The 18,212-nt window shown below is 38.0% G+C and overlaps 1 pseudogene; it reads right to left on the reverse strand.

Annotated features, from left to right (window-relative positions):
- The window catches only part of LOC139438855 (zinc finger protein 37A-like), a 74,846-nt pseudogene extending 73,004 nt beyond the window's left edge, over positions 1 to 1,842 (reverse strand).
- Between the last annotated feature and the right edge of the window lie 16,370 nt (positions 1,843 to 18,212).

An 18,212-nucleotide genomic window follows, 5' to 3' on the forward strand; every position in this document is an offset into this window, starting at 1 on the left:
ATCCCAAACCTAAATATTATATTCTATAAAGATTCCACAAGTTTCTTTAAATAAGAAAGGACATACATACTGGTAGTTTACATGGGAAAACAATGCCTACCCACTGAGACGAGGTGGCTGTAGTTCTCCAGCATCACGTCCCTGTCCAGGGTCCTCTGAGCAGGGTCCAGGTGCTGCCACTCCTCCTGGGTGAGGCCCACAGTCACGTCCTTGAAGGACAGTGATCCCTGGAACAGCACATTTCTGCTCAGTATGAAGCGGTCAGCATCAGGTGATGCGAAAAAGGTATTTAAGGTCTAATTCTTACCATTTTTACTATTGAAAGTTGATCGGAATATATTCCAAACGATCTCTACTATATACCTTGTTTTGTGTTATACTTTGTGGGTAAAAAAGAAATACCTTGTCAATGAATTACTTTATTACTGCAAAAGTATCTGAGTGTTCACATGTACTTGGATCTGCCTCAGTTTCTGAGTGTACCAAGTGGAATAAAATACTCTTCCTGGTCTCAAGGAGTTTATTCTCTCATAGGGCACATAAATACAAAAATGTACCTACTATATGACTTGAAGGACCTACTACATGACTTAAAGGACCCACACTACAAATATGTGCACTTCAAATAGGGATCAAAAAAGGATTCAGTGCAAGATCATGTGAGAGTGTGCTAGCACCTTGGATTTCACTGAGGGGATAAAACATTCATTGCTTAAGTATGAAGAGTAGTTTTTCTGCAAATATGCGGCAAAACCATAAAAAAAATTAAGACCTGAAAAAAACATGTGGCAAGTCAATGGAACTGTGCAAAAAACAGGAATTAAATCTGAACCTAGTAACGGGCTAAAGGTTGCAGAAGCACTGGGATTGGGTAAAGAAGACTGGGAAATATTTTGGCTTTAAACCTATTAGTGATCTCTAAAATATTTAATCACTCACCTAAGTCAGTAAAATATTTTTGAACCATCAATTTCATTTACATTTATTTATAAATTAAATAAAATGTCAATCCACAAATCAGCAAAGGCTAATTCTGTTCTTTTTTTACATAAAAAAGGTAAAGAGACATGCCTGTATTTTCTTCTGACACCTTAAAGAATCTAGAGTAAATGGTAGAATACAGGATTATCTTGCGCACTCATCCGGCGTATAATTTTCTACCACTACCCTTCACCTGGAGATCACTGCTATGAGTAACAGGAAGCCAATGGTGAACTGGAAATACATACCTGAGTCCCAATCACACAATCCAATTTTCACTGACAAAACAGATTTTAAGTCAAATACTCTTATATGAGACAAAGAAAGACATTGCATATTGTTATATGCACCTAACAACAGAGTCCCGAAACACATGAAGCAAACACTGACAGAATTGAAGGGAGAAATAAGCAGATCTACAACACTAGGTGATTTCAAAGGCACTCTTTCAATATTGTATTGTAGGGAGTGGATGTAGCTTGAGTGGTTGAGTGCCTGTTTCCCCTATATGAGGTCCCAGGTTTGATCCCTGTTACCTCCTAAAAACAAAAGAAACAAATGAAAAAACTTTCACTGGGGAGCCAATGTAGCTCAGTGGTTGAGCACCAGCTTTTCACGTACAAGGTCCTGGATTCAATCCCCAGTACCTTCTGAAAAAAAAAACCTGCATTGAACAAGCAGACAGAAGACCAATAAGGAAACAGATCATCTGAACAGACCTAAAACACATATATAGAACAACTCACCCAACAACAGCAGAATATATGCTCTTCTCCAGTGTACATGGATGATTTTCTGAAAAAAGTCTCAGTAAATTTTAAAAGATTGAAATCATACAGTGTCACCTCTGATCACAATGGAATGAAGCTAGAAATCAATAACAGAAAGAAAGGTGAAAAATTCACAAATATGTGGAAAATAAACAACACACTCTCTACCAATAGATCAAAGAAGAAATAACAAGGAAAATCAGAAATTACATATAGATTAATGAAAACAAAGCACAACATACCAATGTTTATGGAATACAGCAAAGGGAGTGCACACAGGGCCATTTATAGCTGTAAGCAACTTTATTAAAACATAAGATTTCAAATGAATAACTAAGTGTTAAGGCTTGAGATGTAGAAAAAATAGCAAACCAAACTCAAAGTTACCAGAAGGAGGGAAATAATAAAGGTTAGAAGAGAGAAATGTAAAACAGAATAGAAAAACAATAGAATCAACAAAACCAAGTGTTGGCTGTTAGAAAAGATCAGTATAATTGGAAAACCTTTGTTTAGACACAGAAAAAGAGAACACAAAAATAATATCAGAAATGCAAGTCAATGCTACTGACATTAAAGAAATAAAAAGATTACAAAAGAATATTATATACAAATATATGCCAATAAACTAAATAATCTAGACAAATTGAATGATAATGTCAAATGTGGCAAAATGTTAAAATTGGTGGTTCTGGGTATCTAGGGGGAAAAGGGTTTGTTAGAGTTCTCTGTATGGAGTGTTTACTATTTTTGTGACTGTCCTGTAATTCAGACAGTATTTCAAAATAAAAAGTTTAAAGACAAAAAAGAAAAGAAAAAAGAAAGAAAATATGGTATACAACTTCATACTAACCAGGATGGCTATTATTGGGAGGAAAAAAAGCAGAAAATAACGTGTCGGTGAGGATGTAGGAAAACTGCAACTCTCAGACAATGCTGCTGGGAACGTAAAATGGTGTAGCACTATGAAAAAACAGTTTGGCAGTTTCTCAATAAGGTAAACATAGAATTACCTTATGACCATGCAATTCCACTCCTAGGGCATATACCCTTAAGGACTGAATACAGGTACTCAAACAAATGATTGTACACAAATCTTTATAGCAGCACTATTAACTATAGTCAAAAGACAGAAACAACTCAAATGTCCATAACTGATGAATGGATAAATCTCAGGTGAAATATACATGAGAAGGAATGTTATTCAGCTATAAAAAGGAATACAGTACTGATACATGCTATAACATGAAACTTGAAAACATAGGTCAAAGAAGTGAAACTCAAGAATTATGATTCCATTTATATAAAATGTTCCAATTATATGAATAGGCCAATCTGTAGAGGCAGAAAGCCAATTAGTGGTTGCCAGGGACTAGTGGTAGAATAAATGGAGAGTGACTGCTTAATTTGCATGGGGTTTCCTTTGGGGTTAGGCAAATGTTTTGGAACTAGACAGAGGTGATGGTCAAGCACTAGGAATATAGTAAATGCCACTGAATTCTATACTGTAAAATGGTTAAAATAGTAAATTTTTTGTTTTGTGTATTCTACCATATTATAAAAATTTTTTTAAAATGTATCGGTATTCATCAAGATGACAAAGAAACCAGCTTGATGGGCCCCAAAGGTTAATTGTTGGACAATTTAAGCACTGAAATAAATAAATGAATAAAATAAAAATCTATGAGTTCATACTGAAATCAGTAAATGAGTATACAGAGGAGGAGGAAAATTATTTTACAATGGAATCCATCTAATAAATGTAGAAAGAAAGATAAAATTAGAAAATCATCATCTGACAATGATTATAATAATAACTGATTCTGGCAAGAATCATCAATGAAGGCTAAACTAGTAGGTGAAAGACTGAGAAAAGGATAATCTCAAAATATCACCCTACAAAACATGTAATAATTATTTATGAATTGATGAGTACAAAATCTTTTAACTAGATTTAAAGGTCCCTATAGTCATCATCTTAACCAGTGATAGGACAAATCGATGACATGTACATCCTGTTATTATGAATTTAAAGGAACACAGCATCAGTCTGGTTTTCCTGCCAGAAACGTATAATTCGAGTTCAATCATCAGGAAACATCATACAAAACCAAACTGAGGGAATCTGTATTACTCAGTTTCTCTAGGAAAATGGAATTGACAAGAGATATCTGCAAATATTATGAGATTTTATAAAATTGTCACACGTGACTGTGGGGATGCATGAGTCCAAATTCCACAGGGCAGGCTGCAATTCAGGAACTCCAGCGAAGGTCCTCAACATGTTCCCCCAGCCAGGAAAAGCTGTCTGTGAGGAGAGATAGGAATTCTCTGACTGCTGAAATTGCTTCTCCTTTTAAGGCCTTCAACTGAATGGATGACGTCTCTAATTGCTGATGGCAATCTCCTCAGTTGATTGTACATGTAAGAGGCCATACATGCAATCAACTCAATGATGATTTAAGTCCATGAACTGACCTTGGAGTAGAATTTGTCCAGTGCTTGCTTGACGAAACAACTGGGCACCATTACCTGGCCAAGTTGACACATGAGCCTAACCATCACAATCCACCCCTTGACGATTTGGCAGACATAAATCACCTTAAACCATATTTAATACTCAAATGTCCTGTGTAAAACTGGAAATGCACTAAATCCCCCAAGAACAGGATGTAAGTCCTTGGGTAACATTCACTCCAAACTTGACTTTCTGTAACTAAAATACTATAACATGAAACCAACACAAATTATGTCACATGATATGGGGATAACATAGAGAAGAAAACAAAGATATTTGTTTTAGGTACATACAAAAATATAAGAAAACAAGAAAGAAATATTCATGACCATTACAGTCCTCCTTTCTATAACTGGTCAAGTGGTCACAGTTCATAGTTAACATTACATCCTTTGACTACCCATTCCATGTTATCTTTACCCTCAGGAATCCCCTCAGCTGCCATGACTCTTTGCTTGGTAGGATGACTCAAACCTTCATTTTTGAAGTTTCTGGGCCATTCTTAGTCCTGCCTTGATGGGGCCGTTGCAGTTTTACATTGACTTTAATCACAGGGCATGATAGTGATGTGGGCTATGGGTGGGAGGCTCTTTGTCTCTTCAGAGATATCCTAAGCTGTCTGACTTGTTGGTGTGAGACAGTAAGAGGCTGCAGTCCTGCCCTTGGTGACCATGGCAACGAGTCCAGTCCCAGGAAAGAGTTTAATAATGCAAGGTCTATAAACTTTAAGTATTCAGGGGAAATGCAAACCAAATATGCTAAAAACTTACCTAGAATGTGTATGAAGTCCACGCTAAAAGCTTACCTAAGATGTGGAAGATATATATGCTAATTCAAGCCTATTGAGAACTGAAACAAAGGGACCATTTAACCTTTCCTCTCTGTATAAAAGAAACTCGAAAGTCTTGTTCAGGGCTCGGGATTGAAACAGAAAGCTCCCGAGTCCAGCTGGCCATCAATAAACCATTTTTCCTTCTCAAAATCATTCCTGAGTCCTGGCCTCTCTATACACAAATAACTGAACCTCTCTCAAATTCTACAACAATAGTACTAAAAGACATCCTAAAGGATCTCCTGAATTCCAGGCAAACTCTTCTTTATCTGCAGTGTGTAGTGCAGTCCCATTTCCCCTTGATAGTCAGGCTCAATCAGCCCAGCCAGTACAGTAATAGCCTTCCTTGCCTATTGATTCAAAGGCATGAGGAGCCCAAAAAAATCAGGTTCAATGGAATCATTGCATCTCTTGGTAGAAGCACACCTGCTTTTGGAACTAAGACCTGTAAGACCAGCATAGGTTAAGGCTGCAGGGACAGGAAGCACAAATTTTCCTAGTGGATGACTAGGGGCAATAGTAAGTGGTGTTACTTTGGTTTCCACCACTCAATTCCTGAACCCATGAATTCTAGCTATGGGAGAACCATCACCATAGAGTGACTGCTGATTTAGAGCATACAAAACCTCCTGGAAAACAATGCCCCAGGCCTGCAAGGTACTGCCACTGGGCTGGTACCACCACTGGGCTGGTACCATAATTGAATATTCAAAAAGCCATTCCACCATTCTATCAATCCAGCTGCTTCAGGATGATAGGGAACAGGGTTAAGACTAGTGAATTCCATGAGCATATGTCTATCTCCGCACATCAGTTACTGTGAAGAGGATTCCTTGATCAAAAGCAATGTTGTGTGGAATAAAATGATGGTGGATAAGACATTCTGCAAGTCCAAGGATGGTAGTTTTGGCAGAATCATTGCATGCAGAGAAGGAAAACCCATTTCCAGAATACATGTCAATTTCAGGTAAAACAAATGGCTGCCCCTTCCATATGGAAGTGGTCCAATGTAATCAACCTGCCACCAGGCTGAAGGATGATCTCCTTGGGGAATGGTGCCACACTGCATGAAAAGCCTAAGTCTCTGCTGCTAACAGATTGGGCATTCAGTACTGACTGTAGCCAAGGTGGCCTTGGTGAAGGGAAGTCCATGTTGCTGAGCCCATGCATAATTTTCATCCCTACACCATGGCCACTTTGTTCATGAGCCCACTGGGCAATGACAGGAGTGGGTGGGTAAAAGGTCAACTTATATCCACAGAACAGGTCACCAGGACCATAAAACTATTACAAGAAAATGCAGGGAAACATCTCCAAGATCTTGTGATAGGTGATGGTTTCTTGGATCTCACACCCAAAGCACGAGCAACAAAAGAAAGAATTTATGAAGGGACTTCCTAAAAATTAAACACTTTTGCACCTCGAAGACTTTGTCAAAAGGTTGACAAGGCAACCGACTCAATGAGAGAAAATATTTGGAAATCACATATCCAATAAGGGTTTAATATCCATGATATATAAAGACATACAACTCAATAATAAAAAGACAAACACATAATTCGATTTAAAAATGGGCAAAAGATTTAAATAGACATTTGTCCAAAGAAGAAATACAAATGGCAAAAAAATAAAGGAAAAAATCAATATTGGGAAACGGACTTGGCCCAGTGGTTAGGGCATCCGTCTACCACATGGGAGGTCCGTGGTTCAAACCCCGGGCCTCCTTGACCCATGTGGAGCTGGCCCATGCGCAGTGCTGATGCGCGCAAGGAGTGCCGCCCCACACGGGGGTGTCCCCTGCATAGGGGAGCCCCATGCACAAGGAGTGCACCCGTAAGGAGAGCCGCCCAGCGCGAAAGAGAGTGCAGCCTTCCCAGGAATGGCGCCGCCCACACTTCCCGTGTGGCTGAAGACAACAGAAGCGGACAAAGAAACAAGACGCAGCAAATAGACACAGAGAATAGACAACCGGGGGAGGGGTGGAATTAAAATAAATAAATAAATCTTAAAAAAAAAAATCAATATTGCTAGTGATGAGAAAAATGCAAAACAAAACTACAATGAGATACCATTTCACACATATTAGACTGGCCACCATTAAAAAGTGAGAAAACTACAATGTGGGAGAGGATGTGGAGAGAGAGGAATGCTTATTCACTGTTGGTGGGAATGTAGAATGGTACAACCACTGTGGAGGACTGTTTTGCAGTTCCCAAGGAAGTTTAATATAGACTTGCCTTGTGACTAGGCAATATCACCATTAGATATAAACCCAGAAGAATTAGAGCAATGACATGAACAGACATCTGCACACCAACGTTCAGAGCACCATTATTCACAATTGTCAAAATATGGAAACAACCCAGGTGTCCATCAACCAATGAATGGATAAACAAACTATACACACACAATGGAACATTATGCAGCTATAAAAAGAAATGAAGTCATAAAGCATACAACAACATGTAAAAAGAAATGAAGTCATAAAGCATATGACAACATGGATGAACCTGGAAGACATGCTCTAATAATGATTGAAGTGATGAATGCACAACTATGTGATTATACCAACTATCATCAATTATATACTTTGGATGGATTGTGTGTTTTATTAATATATGTATTAATAAAATTGATTTGTTTAAAATATATAGATATTCATGGAACCAAATAGTCAAGGTTATCATCACAAGTGATGTCATATACTCTCTGATGTGATATGATAATGGCACTTTAACTTGTAGTATTTTTTCCAAAAACCCGTAACCCCAGTTTAATCATGAGAAAAATATCAGACAAACTGAAACTGCGGTATTTCTTACAAAATACCTCCTCAAAACTCTCAAAATCATCAGAAACATACAGACAACTGTACAGCCTAGAGAGGTCTAAAGAAACATGATGACTAAATGCAGTATGGTGTCCCAGACTGTATCCAGGAAGAGAAAAAGGACATTAATGAAAAAACAACAAAATAAAATTTGAAACAAAAAAAAACTATATATATAATATACACTGAGTTAGGGAGAATGAGTGGATATATAAGAACAGTGGGCCAACGACAGAAACATAGGGACAAGCTAAGTTAAGGGGCAAGAGGGAAAGAAATCGTAAGCATTAGAAGAAATGAGGTCAGAGAAACTGCTTGAGTTGACTTTCCAGAAGGAAGGTATGTGTAGTGGTTCCAAGTGCAGCACAGGCCAAGAGTCCAAAGTGATGCAAACTGTAAGGAAATCATATGCAGCACTGGCCCAGGCAGGTGGAAAGAGCCAGGAAAGAGAATGGGAAGAGAAGAAACGTATGTGGGACTATAGATGTGCACTGTGTGCTGTGCCACCAGAGCACACAGCCTGTCTGAGAGCTGTTCTAAATACATGCCATACATTTATTCTTCAAGTATTCTTGGTTCTAACCCTAGATCAAGAAGATTATAGGAAGACTATCTACTAGAAATTTATGACAATAAATTGGTTCCTTGAAAAGCTAAGCTGAGTTCTGCTTTGGCCTTATTCCCTCTGCTTCCCTAAAAAAAAAAAAAAATTACAACCAACATAATGAACTGGACTTCTGCAGAATGGCCAATGGAAAGTTTACAATGTCACCTAAATGAAACCCATAAAAAAAATTTTTATGTTCAACTTTGATATCTCAGTGGTATCACAAGATCCACATTTATGTATATGGCATCTTTACCCTACGGCTTTGTACAAGGGGTTGGCAAACATTTTCCATAAAGGGCCCAGGAGTAAATATTTTAGGTTTGTGGGCCATACAGTCTGTCTTATCTATACAACTCTTCCCTTAGAGAGCAAAAGCATCTACAGCCAATACATAAATGACTATCTATGGCTGTGTCCCAATAAAACTTTATTTATAGACACTGAATTTGAATTTCATGTAATCTTCACAGCATAAAACAATATTGATTTTTTCTTAACCATTTAAAAATTCAAAAACTATTTTTAGCTTGCAGGTCATAAAAAGGCAGGCAAATGAACTGGATTTGGTCCATGAACTATAGTTTGCTGACCTTTGCTCTATATTTTCTCTGATGTTAACTTAAACATCCACTATTTTATATGAATGTATAGACACTTTACAAACCTCACATTACTGTTAAGCAAAATGGTGAATAAATAAACAACTCACCTGGGCTGTGATCATTTTTTTCTAGTCTTGGAAGAGTGAAGAGAACTGTGAAAGTATAGCTGAGAAAGAAGGAAAGACCATGAGAGCTGTGGCCTCCCTTATAGCTCCTGGACTCACCTGCCTAAAAAGTCCTACAAAGCACCTGAAGAAATGCCTCTAAAGGGAATTTTCTTGATATGGGGCAGAATGGAAGAGAGTGAAGGAGAGAACACCTCCATGTCCACATGTGACTTTGATTGGACATGCTAGTTTTCATCATGCAAATAAAAGCATTTGTTTTCTACTGCTTTATTGACAACATATGCTCTATTCTAACATTTTCCTGGGAAAAAAGTTTGTTCTAATTTGGGTTCAGGTTCTTTTTTAAAAAAAACAAAACTGGTTTTGACTCATTTGTGTTGTCAACACAGAAGACACTGGCCTGAGTAATCAAGAGACTTAATGTCTGCTTTTAACTCTGCACAGCAAAACCAGTCCCTTAACCTTTTAGGCCCATTTCCTGCCCATTCCTATCCCCACTCCCACCACATCTTTTAAATAAAGCAGAAATGAATAAAGCTTAAAGCTCTTCCTAACACATTCTATAAGATCAGAAGCATCTATATCATCTTTAGTTGTTCCATCATGTTCAGAGCAGCTCAGAATTTAGAAAAGAGTGTGTATTATGGGGGGAGAAGTAGGGTGAGGGGATGGGGGGTATATGGGGAACCTCATATTTTTTGAATGTAACATTAAAAAAATAAAGACAAAAAAATTGACAAGAAAAAAAGTGTGTAAAGAAAGGGATGGGGAAAATACTTTCCTCATCTGTGACTGGTATGCTCCTACTCCCAGATGATGCCTTCAGAACTCCCTAGGATGCAGTAGTTTCTGTTTACTCACCCTTGTTCTCTTCTCCTAGTCACAGCTTACCTCCCTCTCCTCAGAGCTGGCCCAAAGCCTCTGCCATCACTCAGTTTGGAAGGGATTTTGGATATGGTGACATCAATGAGATCTCACTCATTTTGGGCAGGAATATATCCTTCTGGCTGTGCAAATCAAGTCTTGGCTGTGCAAGCCAAGACCTTCTACCTTGGTTCTGCATTTTGCTGAGTTCTGGGGCCAGCTAGCTGAGAGCCCTTCTAAGAAGAGATTCTTGCTCCTGGAGTCTCTTTACCTCACAAGATGTTCTTTGGTTTCCAAAAAGCTGGAGCTAAGCCTTTTTGTTTGGCTCTTCATTTAGGATCTAAAGCTCTTGTCTTGTCTCTATAAAACACAAGCTAGACCTTTTGTAAATGCAAACTGGTGCTACCGAGACACAGTCAAGGCCAGACAATGTTGGAGGGATCTAGAAGCCTCCATTTGTGTTGGAGACAAGAAGTCCCCCAAATCCAAAGCCATACTCACTGCAAAATTATTTCCTTTAGGTGTTAGGGTCATGAAGTTGCAACTGCTGTAAGAGGCACTTGCTTGCCTTTAGTGAAGATCTGAGATTTAGAATAATGCATAAAATCAGCCCTTGCTCCTTTGACTCGCTGAAGGTTTCTGTCACCTCTCTGAGCATGGATTTCACTGTTAAAACATGGAACCCAAGAATGACTACAAGTGGTTGGGAGGATTAAGCAGGATTCTATTCTCTCAGGTTCTTTCCTGAGGAGAGAAGCAAACATCTATTGAGAGCCCACAAAGAGGCCAGTTTCCTTGGGGGGGGGGGGGAGTGGATATCTAAGCCTCACACGACCCCTAAAGTAAGAGACGAGAAAATTAGACTTCACTTGTGTCAAATGAAAAACAAATTCAGACTTGGTAAGGAAAAAAGTTTATTCTAAAAGATTATAGTGAAAGGGGGAAAGGACTACTGCAATAGAGGGAGGGAACCACTGCGGCAGGGAGAATGCTCTGGCCATAAGGTCTGCAGGAGTCTCAAGGATTAGGCTACATGAAGTTTTACTTCAATAAATAGGATTAAAAACAAGGTGTGGGGAAGTGGAATGAAGGGTTGGCGTGATCAGATAGTAGAACTGAGAATGTTTTATGCTGCAGCAGCCTATTTTCTGGGTGGGGTCCTTTTAAAGTTAAGGAGCCTGGAGGAAGGAGAGATGCTTCACCAAAGTTTGGTTAACAAGCATTTACTTCCGATTGATCAGTAGGGGCAAGCAGTTCAGTTAATCATTTATGGGACAAAGAATGGGAATGTGGAGGGTCTGCGCTTGGCCTCGTCATACATCAACACGGGGCAACCTCGAGTCTCTGCACTAAGGCGTTTCCGTAACACAAGGGTCGAGGAGATTTCTTCCAGTTCGTTGTTTCCCAGGATCACGGGAGTCGGGTAATACTGACCACTGTCCCTGGTAGCAAGCGCTGGTACGTGCTAGTTCTCACCCGGTTAAGAAACAAGCAAGGTTCTACCCTAATTCAGGCGGTAAGGCCGGCCCCGCCTACCCTGCGGGCCCCCGGCCCCCACCGGTTCCTGCCTCCTCCTCCCACCCTCACCCCTCGGCCTTCGCCCCAACTTACGGGACTCACCGGCCGCGTCCAGCCACCAGCCCCAGGGCCTGAGACGTGCAGGCCTCCCGGGAGTCTCCAACGGGTCCTCACACAGAAGCCAAAACGGAGCGGCGCGGAGGGGCGCGGCCGCGGGGGGCGCGGGGGGGCGCGGCCGCGGGGGGCGCGGGGGGGCGCGGGGGGGCGCGCCCGCGGGGGGCGCGGGGGGGGGGGCGCGCGCATGCGCAGAAGACCCGGCGAGGCTCCCGCGCCCGGTGCTGGAGGATGCAGGCTACGTCGCCCGCGCCCTTCCTGCCGACCACCTTGGCAAAAAGGTCCGTGATTTCCAGTTCCTTGGGGAGTTGTTAGATTTAGCATAATCACCCCAAGTTCTGTTCATTCTTTTCTGAAGTAAATTGTATCCAACTTACATACATCTTTCTGTTAATTTTTTTCCCTGATGATTTCTCTTAATGCACACTTACTTTGCAGAATTCGCTCATAAAATTACTTTCCAAATGCCGTCTATGTTCCATTTACATTGTACCATGTCTTTTCCCCTGGTCATATCACTAATTTCATTCTTTTGTCCACTGGACATTCATTTAATAAGAAAACACGCTTGACAGTGCATGGCATAAAATATAAGAACGTTTTCTTCTGAAACATAACAAATATATAGTACTAATATGGGTTGTTAATAATTGGGAAGGTTGGGTAAAAAATACAACAAATGTAAGATATAGGGTAGAGATGGTAGTAATATTTTGACAATCTGTTTCATAGTTTGTAGCAAATATTTCATAACAACGCAAGTATTGGTGGTGGGGAGATGTAAGGGAGCCTTGTATGATGACAGGCGTGTTTGTTTTTTAAATTCACAAATTTTACTATACATTTATTCTTTATGTTCATGCAAGAATGATACAATTCAATAGAATTTTATTTTAAAAAATACATTAGCGGCATATAAGGACAGATTTGAAATGGCAAGGGAAGTAATAAGTGAAATCAAGGAGCGAATACTTGAACTTGAAAAAACAAGAACAGACCAAAAAAAAATGGGAAAAAATTGAACAGGGTCTCAGGGAATTGAATGACATCATGAAATGCACAAACATAGGTGTTACAGGTGTCCCACTTGAGGAAATAATGGCCGAAAATTTCCCAAACCTTATGAAAGACATAAATATTAATATCTGAGAAGGAAAAGGCAAACCAAAGAGAGTAAAACTACTGAGACACCTGCTATTCAAAAAGACAAATACTAGAGACAGAGTATTCTGAAAGAAGCAAGAGAAAGGCAAAGCGTCATATACAAGGGAAGCTCAATAAGACTAAGTGCCAATTTCTCATCAGAAACAATGGAGGAAAGAAGGCAGTGATATGATGTGTTTAAGGTACTGAAAGAGAAAAGCTGCCAGCCAAGAATTCTTTATCCAGTAAAACTCCCTTCAAAAATGAGGTTGAGTTTAAAATCTTCACAAACAAACAAAAACTGAGATTATGTTATCAAAAGACAGATTTTAAAAGATAAAGGGAATGCTAAAGCCTGGAAGGAAAAAAAAAGCAAACACTTAGAGAAGAGTGTACAAATAAAGGTTATTAGGAAGGGTAAATTAAAGCATAAAACGATAGACAATAGTAACGTTGCAGCAAAGCCAGGAGTTCTGAACGGCAGAAGAAACACAACACGGCACTCAGAGAGGTGGAGGAACAGATTTATTACACGCCGGCCCAGAGGAGAGTCATTCTCCAAATTCTGAGCCCCGTTTTCAGTTTTCATAGGATTTTATGTGGGATCAGCATGACTTCTGCTCATTGGCCAATGCATTGCTAGGCAAAATTTTGCAAGCCAGGTTACAGAAGCAGAATGCAGGTGCAAGTCCATGCTTTTGTGGGCTGATTTACAGAAGTGGGGGGCAGGAGTGGTATGTTAGATTACGGAAGTGGGGGGCAGGAGTCATTCATTTGATATTCCCCTGCAAGGCCACTTTCTTATAGGCTGATTTACAGCAGCAGGGGCAGGAGTGGCTCATTAGATATTTTTTCTGCAAGGTTATGCTTTTTATTTCTTAACAGTAAGATATGACAAAGGAAAATCAAAGTATAAAATAGATGAATTAAGTTATGCTTTTACAGTAAGCACATTGACTGTTAATAGACTGAACTCTCTAATCAAAAGAAATAGACTGACAGAATGGAACAAAAAAATATGAGCCACTATATGTTGTCTATATGAGACTCGTCTTAATATAAGGGCACAATTAGGTTGAAAGTAAAATGTTGGAAAAAGTTGCAAATAGAAACCAGAAAAGATCTGGAACAGAGATACTAATATGGGACAAAATGGATTTTAAATGCAATACTGTTATAAGACATGAAAAGGGTCATTATATATATATTTTAAAAGGGCAATTCAGCAAGAAGAAATAACTATAACAAATGTTTATACACCTGCTTGCCTCAAGAAACATGAGGCACACACTGACAAAACTGAAGAGAGAAATAGATGTCTCTACATAATAGCTGGAGACTTCTATACACTACTCTCAGCATTGGATAGAACATCTGGACAGAGGATAAATAAGGAAACAGAGATCTTGAATAATATGATAAATGAGTTAGAACTAACAAACATTTATAAAGCATTACACCCCAAAAGAGCAGGATGTACGTTCTTCTTATTTCATGGATCCTTCTCCAGGATAAAATATATGTTGGGTCACAAACAGCTCTTAATAAATTTGTAAAGATTGAAATTATACACAGCACTTTCTATGATCATAATGGAAGGAAGCTGAAGAGAAATAACGAACAGCAAAAGGGGAAAATTCACAACTATATGGAGATTAAACAACACATTCTTAAATAATCAGTGGGTCAAAGAAGGAAGTACAAGAGAAATCAGTAAATATCTCAAGAGAAATAAAAATGAAAAAATAACTTATCAAAAACATGGAATACAGCAGAGGCAGTGCTGAGAGAGAACTTTATAGCCCTCATTCTTACTTTAAAAAAAGAAGAAAAAGCCAAAGTCAATGACATAAATGCACAGCAGGAGAAACTAGAAAAAGAACAGCAAACTAATTCCAAACCAAGCCAAAGGAAAGAAATTAAAAGATCAGAGAAGAAACAATTAAATTGAAAACAAAAAAAAACATGCAGAATCAACAAAACCAAAAGTTGGTTATTCAAGATCAACAAACTCGACAAACACTAAGCTAGACTGACAAAGAAAAAAGAGAGCTGATACAAATAAAATCAGAAATGAGAGGGGGGACATCACCACTGAACCCAAACAAACAAGAGAGATCAAAGGAGGATACTATAAACAACTGTGCATAAAAAGCTAGACAATGTAGATGAATTAGACAAATTTCTAGGAACACATAAATAACTTACACTAACCATGGAAGAAATAGAAGACCTCAACAAATCAATCACAAGAAAAAGATTAAAACTGTCATCAAATTGTTGTCTTTTCTATGTTTCTTATTTCTTTTACTTATTTTTGTTACCTACTTTATTTCTTTCATTTCCTTCATTTTTCCATTTTCTGTTTTCTGTTGCTTTTCTTTCATTCCATCTCTTCTTGTTTGGTCTTCATTTTTTCTTTTCCTCACACTCTTTTTAAATTCTCTTCTCTTCTCATCTCAATTTTCCAGTCTTTTAATTTATTCTATTTTTTCTTTCATTTTTTCTATTCCACTTTTATATTCTTTTTCCTTTGTATCTTTTATGTTTCCTTTCCTTTGGTCATAATTTTTTTTCAAGCAAACACAGACAACTGCAAGAATATAGAAAAAGAGAAAACAAGTGTAAAAAAGGAAACTTACCTCACACAAAAAAACAACAACAAAATAAAATCTTAGAGTAGAAAGAGCAGCTAACCAACCAAATAAACCCATCCAGGTAAACAGATGCCTAGACACTAACAAAAAATTACAGACCACACTAAGAAACAGGAATACATGGTCCATTTTAATGAACAAACTAAAAAACAAGAGGAGATGCAGAATGTGAAACAACTAATCATGGGTGTCCAAACAAATATCATAAATCAATTTAATGAAGTGGAGAAAGAGATAAAGAATATTAAGAAGATACTGGGAGAAACATACATTGCAAACATACATAAAAATACATGGATCTGTTGGTGATGAATGGCACAATGTAAGAAATCAAAAATACCCTGGAAGCACATAACAGCAGACTTGAAAAGGCAGAGGAGAGAACCAGTGATGTCAAAGACAGTACATCTGAGATCAGATAGTATAAAAGATAGACAAAAAGAAAAAATCCAACAAGGACTCAGGGATTTGAGGGACAACATGAAACATACACACGTACACATTATCAGCATCCCAGAAAGAGAAGAGAAGGGAAAGGGGCAGAGGTAGTGTTGGAGGAAATAATGGCAGAAAATTTCCCAACTCTTTTGAGGGAAATGGATGTACATCTTCAGGAAAGGCAGAATACCCCAAACACTATAAAACTTAACAGGCCTATGACAAGATATATACTTATCAAATTGTCTAATATTCAAGACAAAGAGAGAATACAAAAAGCAGCCAAAAAAAAAAAGAGAGAGAGAGAGAGATCCATCACATAAAAGGGAAATTTGATAAGATTAAGTGCAGATTTCTCATTTGAAATAGTGGTATGACATAGATAAGGTAAAAAAAAAAAAAAGAAAAAACTGTCAGTTAAGAATATTTATCCAGCAAAATTCGCATTAAAAAATGAGGGAGAGTTAAAAATATTCACAGATAAACAGGAATTAAGGAAGTTTGTCAAAAAGAAAACTGCCTTTCAAGAAATGCTGAAGGGAGTTCTGCAGGTTGAAAGAAAAGAACAGGAGAGACAGGGTTTGAGGGGAGCATAGGAAAGAAGGTTATTGCTAAGAATAATTAAAAATATAAAAAGAGGGGGACAAAAAACATGATACATAAACCTAAAGAAAATATGGCTGAAGTTAGTAAAGCTTTGACAGTAATAACATTTGAATGTTAATGAATTAAACTCTCCAATCAAGAGACACAGAGTGGCAAAATGGACAAAGAAATATAATTCATTTATATGCTATCTACAAGGTATTCACCTAAGACCCAGAGACACAAGGAAGTCACAAATAAAGGGTTGGAAAACAATTTTATACACAATAACCAAAAAAGGGATGGAGTAGATATACTAATAACAGATAAGATAGACTTTAAACACAAAGGTATTGTAAGAGACAAGGAAGAACACTATATAGTAATAAAAATGGATAATATATCAAGAAGAACAATCAAAAAACATTTATGCACCTAACCAGGGCTCCTCAAAATATGTGAGGCAAACATTGGAAAAAATAAGTGGAGAGATAGATGCCTCTACATTATACCTGGGGATTTTAATACACCATTATCACCATTAGTTAGAATACCTTGACACAGGGTCAATATAGAAACAGAGACCTTAAATAATATGTTACAGAATTTAGACCTAATAACCATATACAGAACATTACACACAAATACAGTGGGATATAGATTCTTCTTGAACACACATGGATTGTTCTCCAGGATAGACAACATGCTAGGCCACAGAATAACTCTCAAAGAATTCAGAAAGTCTGATATTACACAAAGTAATTTCTCTGGCCACAATGAAATGAAGCTGGAAATCAGTAAGGGACAGAGAAACCAGATTAGGCACAAAGATAGGGAAGTTAAACAACATACTCTTAGACAAGCAGTGGGTCAAGGAGGAAATTGCAAAAGAAATCAGTAACTACCTTGAAAAGAATGAAAACAACACAATTTTTCAAAACCTATGGGATTCAGCAAAAGTAGTGCTGGCAGGGAAATTTATAGCCATAAATGCATATTTTAAGTAAGAAGAAAGACCTAAAATCAAAGAACTAATTGCATACCTGCAGGAATTAGAAAAAGAAAACAAACCAATCCAAAACTACCTAGAAAGAAGGAAATACCAAAGATTAGAGCAAAGCTACATGAAATTGAAAATTCGAAGGCACTAGAAAAAATTAACAAAACAAAAAGCTGGCTGAGAAGACTAATGAAATTGCAAACCCTTATCTAGATTAACAAAAAGAAAAAGAGAAAGGATGCAAATACATAAAATAAGAAATGAGGAAGGGGGTACCACTACTGATCCCAAAGAAATAGAGTACCATAAAAGGATACTTTGATGGATACTTGTTGTATGCCAACAAGATGGATAACTTAGGTGAAATGGGCAAATTTCTAGAATCACACATGCAGCATACATTGACAAAAGAAGAAATTGATGAACGCAATAGACCAATCACAAGTAATGAGATAGAATTTGTCATCAAAAACCTCCCATTTAATAGTTCAGGACCAGATGACTTCACAGGTGAATTCAACCAAACATTTTGGAAAGAACTAAAACCAAATCCTGCTAAAACTCTTACAAAAAATATAAGTGGAGGGATATTGCCCACCTCATTCTATAGTGCCAAACACCCTAA

Source organism: Dasypus novemcinctus, chromosome 4 (genome assembly GCF_030445035.2).
Source record: "Dasypus novemcinctus isolate mDasNov1 chromosome 4, mDasNov1.1.hap2, whole genome shotgun sequence".
NCBI lineage: Eukaryota > Metazoa > Chordata > Mammalia > Cingulata > Dasypodidae > Dasypus > Dasypus novemcinctus.